This window comes from Benincasa hispida, chromosome 1 (genome assembly GCF_027475165.1).
Source record: "Benincasa hispida cultivar pf3 chromosome 1, pf3_genome.v1.1, whole genome shotgun sequence".
Taxonomy (NCBI): Eukaryota; Viridiplantae; Streptophyta; class Magnoliopsida; order Cucurbitales; family Cucurbitaceae; genus Benincasa; species Benincasa hispida.
This window is the reverse complement of record NC_143478.1, coordinates 93,045,150-93,049,707: the sequence shown is the minus strand read 5'-3', so window position 1 is coordinate 93,049,707 and position 4,558 is coordinate 93,045,150. Positions and strand designations below refer to the sequence as shown.

Below are 4,558 nucleotides of genomic sequence, written 5' to 3'. Positions count from 1 at the left end.
TATCCTGTTCCACCCTCGAATACTACCGCTATTGCGCACATCTGGATTCTATAGGGTTGCCAGATTAGGATTTATTCAGTTGGACTGGCATCTGATCACAGCCTTGGTCGAGAGATGAAGGCCCGAGACGCATACATTCCATATGTCTATTCGAGAGTGCACTATCACTCTAAAAGACATAGAAGTGTTGTTGGGGTTACCTGTTGATGGTGAGTCGGTCACCAGAGTGATGTACGATGAATGGTTAGAAGTTTGTCAACTGTACCTCAGTATGACCCCACCTGCCGACAAGATTAAAGGATCGAGGTTAAGTTTAATATGGTTAGGAACACAATTTCGTGAACTCATAGATGATGCAGACGAGGAAACAGTCATAAGATATGCGTGAGTATATATACTACAAATGATGGGTGGAAGTCTGTTTTCAGATAAATTAAGTCATTTTGTTCACTTGATGTTCCTGCCACTGTTAGCTAACCTCCATGATGCGGGGCGGTATTCGTGGGGTGGAGCATGCTTGACATGGTTGTATAGACAACTATGCAAAGCAACAAGACTTGAGGTTCGAGAGATAGCTGGGCCTTTCATACTTTTGTAGCTATGGGCTTGGGAGCGATTTCCAACAATGGCTCCACAGCTACAATATGTTAATGATGCTCAGTTAGTTGGATGAGCCTACGGTTCTCGGTATGTTGTTTTAATTCAATTTAATTTTTATATCACTGATCTAGTCAATTTAAATTCTAAATTATCAATTTAAAAATTTAGGTGGAGAGACAAATTTTGTGTGACTTGGACAGCCACACATGTAGTCAGCCAGTATAGATACATGTTTGATCTGCTTCAACCTGAACAGGTACATTACACTAAACCTAATTGATTATTTTATACACATTTTTATTGTATTTGTCTTTAATATTCTCTAATATAATATTTTGTGTTTCAGGTTATTTGGGAGCCGTACAAAATTATTATGCATACTTTGCCTAATTTTTGTACGAATCGTCAAAACATATGGCGGACAATGAGTCCTCTCATATGTTTTCATATTGGTGAATGACATCTTCCTGACATGGTGATGAGACAATTCGGTTTTCAGCAAAATGTCCCATCGCATTGTAATACTGAACTCGTACTGCATGATATTGACCTAAGGACTGGAGATTGGTCTGAAAAAGTTACACATTTGTTAGTGTTATGGCACTATCGTGCAAGGTTTATTGTAGTGGGGGTTTCTCTTGAACAGTTTGACACAGATGTCACTCCAGAATATATTCATTAGTATAATAATATCATAAGGTGCTATGTCACTCGTCCGGGAGTAGCTGTGGGTCATCTGGTAAATGAATATTATCTAATTATTTTTAATTTTAATTTATTTTAAATATTATCTAATTGTTTTATAATTCACAGAGATCGAACAACCGTAGACTCCGTGAGGTTGCAAATGATCCGAACTAGGTTCTTTCTATATGTAGTGACAACCAAAGCTATATGGAGGAAATTCATTATATGTACGATATACCTATTGTTCCTCCACCAGCTCCTAGACGTAGAGGACCTGTTCGGGAAGAGGATGAGTTTGATGAGGTTGCACATAATGTGGAAGAGTTGCCCCCATGATGCAGATGCAGAGTCAAAATGATTATGTTAGTATGATGATGATGATGCCAGCATTTGGTTCAGGACATTATGACTTAGAGGCTGTCCTTCGTCTTCATACGCGCATGGACATGGTCGGGGTCGTAGAGAGCATAATGAATATTTATATTATGAAGCGCCTGCAGAGGTACCAAAGCAACATCAAGAAGAATTCGAGCAACCTCAAGTTCGAAGTCGACGACAACCAGCTCGAAATCGACGACGTCCGCCTTGTGGGACACATTGATTTTTGTAATTATTTTTATATAAATGAGATATTTAATTTACATTTTTTTATTTTTATGAGATATTATTTTTTAATTAATGTTTTTTATATATTATGAATAGTAATTATTTTGATATAGAAGTTTTTAAATGTCACTAACATAAATAATAACATCGATAGTCTAAATCTAAAATGTTAAGTAAAAAAAACTTCAATATTCAAATTTACATATTTTAGATAATAATTTGGAGACATAATAAATCAAATCAACACTCAAAACCTTCACATGTAAATCTATAAATAAGACTGTATTATTGATATAAAGAATAGAAATTTTAATCACAATAGTGAGGTCAATAGTTTAAAAGATTTTACAATAATGATCTTGGATTCCTTTTGTACATTTGGTACCAAGATTTTGATGGAGTTTTTTTTTTTTAAAAAAAAAGTATAAATAATAATAAAATATTTTTAGAAATTGTTTTTATAAAATGGAAAATTAAAAAAAAAAAAGAAAAAGAAAGGAAGAAAGAAGAAGGTGGAATGTGTAATAATTAAAAAAAAGAAAAAAGGAAAAATTTGTATGAATATCTCGCTCTCTCTCAAAATCTCGCTTTCGCTCTCAAAATCTCGATCTCGCTCTGTCAAACTCTCGCTCTCTCTCAAAATCTCTCTCAAAATCTCGCTCTCTCTCATAATCTCTTAACACATCAAATAATTATGAGTGTTATGAGCAAGGTCGAGTTCGATGTACAAATGTAAAGCGGGGAAGGTCGAGGGTTCAAAATTCGACCCATCTAGGTCGAATTTTCAACCCTCGACTTATTTAAAAAAAAAAAAAAACAAATATTTTTACAAATAGTTTGAAAACAATAATATTTTCCTAAATAATTTCTAAAAGGATATTATCCTTTTAATTTTCCGGTAAATCACTTACCTCGATATCAAGCTTAATTAATTTTATACAAGCAACTTATATCCTTTAAACCTTTAGAAATCTTAAATCAGTCCTATAAAATAAATCAAAATTTAAACTTAACATTTAAGGCCTAATACCCAATCTAAATTCAGTCCAAATAACTCCATACATTTGCCAAAGTGTGACTCGCCCCAACTGCACCTCAAGCTCAAACAACTCTTTCAATCCTCTGCCAAAATCGCAACCAAGGGTTGTAAATCCAAATTTACAGCATAGTTAAGCAACATAAGGGGCCTTGAAACATTAAAATACCACAAGAACCTTACCGAAAATCACCAAAATGAACCTTTACTCCGCTGGACGACCTACTTAATAACCTTAAATTCATGAACCCAACGTCCAAAATTATGGGTAAATTAAATCTTGGGCCAAAACTCAGACCAATATCAATGGGCATTCAAAAAACAACCAAAACACCCAATAACTTATCCAAGACTCAAGATTTCGGTGACCAGAAAGAGGTAAACGCAGCTGGTGACCGGCAGACGGTGCTGAAGAACTCCAAACAACGGCTTGAGCGGCGGCTGAAGGAGGTGTTGGATCGACAAACACTGACAGTCGCACGATATTCCAACCAATGACAATCTGAACGACGCACGATGAGGCCCATCGATTGTGACAACAGATGATGGAGCGACGAACGGTGACGAGCGATGTGGCAAATGCCGACGGCGTGTGATCACTGGATGAATGGCAAGCGAGATCTTCAAGCGGCTGATTGAGAGAGGGGGAAGGAGAAATTTCTCTTCTTTTTTTTTTTTTCATGCTTTACGAGGAGTCCCAAATTGTTTATTTATAAACAATTTTCTTTTTCCTTAAACCTTAATTCCCATTATATCTTTTCCCTTTTCCTTATTAAATCCTTTTAAATCTAAATTAAATTAATCCCAATTTCCAAACCCCCTAATCCATAAACCTCTTATCTATTAATCCAATATTAGTTAAATCCAAATTTTAAATCTGGAATACTTGATTTAAATTGAATGATCTCAATCTCAATATTTTAATTGTAACCTTCACACTCAAAATAACACCCAAATAATCATGAAAACTAAATTAACTTACTTAAAATTTGGGATGTTACTTATTCCTTCCTTAAGAAACATTCATCCTTGAAAGTTCTAATCTTGAAAGAGCTATAGGTATTGTGTCCTCATCTCGTCCTCATGTTCCTATGTTGCCTTTTTAAATTGATGATTCTGCCATAAGACTTTTACTAATGTTATTTCCTCGTTGCATAAAACTTTTACTATTAGTTTCAACAAGCATGCAGTGGAAGAAAACATAATCATTAAGCACCATAATTCATCAATTTTAGCTTCAAATCATGCATGTTCTTAAAAAAAAAAGGGGGTTTCAACAATACCTGTGAAGACTCTCTTCAATCCACGAAATCAGCTGCAATCTTGTCATCTTCTGGTCGTGACCACTATTAGGACTTCCCTACTATTCTCTAGGAACCTTAGATTGAGTTGTGGGACTCTGTTGGGTTAACCACTCTTCACTAGGCCCAAATACTCAAGATCAACGCTAAAAAGATGAAGAAAAAAACTACGATATATTTTGTCAAATCCTTGATGATCGATACTCGATGCTCGATGAGAATTCTCTTCTTCGTCTGACGAGTCTCTATTAAATCCTCGATGGAACTCGATGACAATTGAACTAATACACGATCTTACTCGATGATTTTTTAACGATACTCGGTGCGA

The 4,558-nt window shown here is 35.3% G+C and overlaps 1 pseudogene; it reads left to right on the top strand.

The window, feature by feature from the left end:
* Positions 1-271: 271 nt before the first annotated feature.
* On the top strand, positions 272-1,282 carry LOC150038856 (serine/threonine-protein phosphatase 7 long form homolog; annotated as a pseudogene).
* Positions 1,283-4,558: the final 3,276 nt, after the last annotated feature.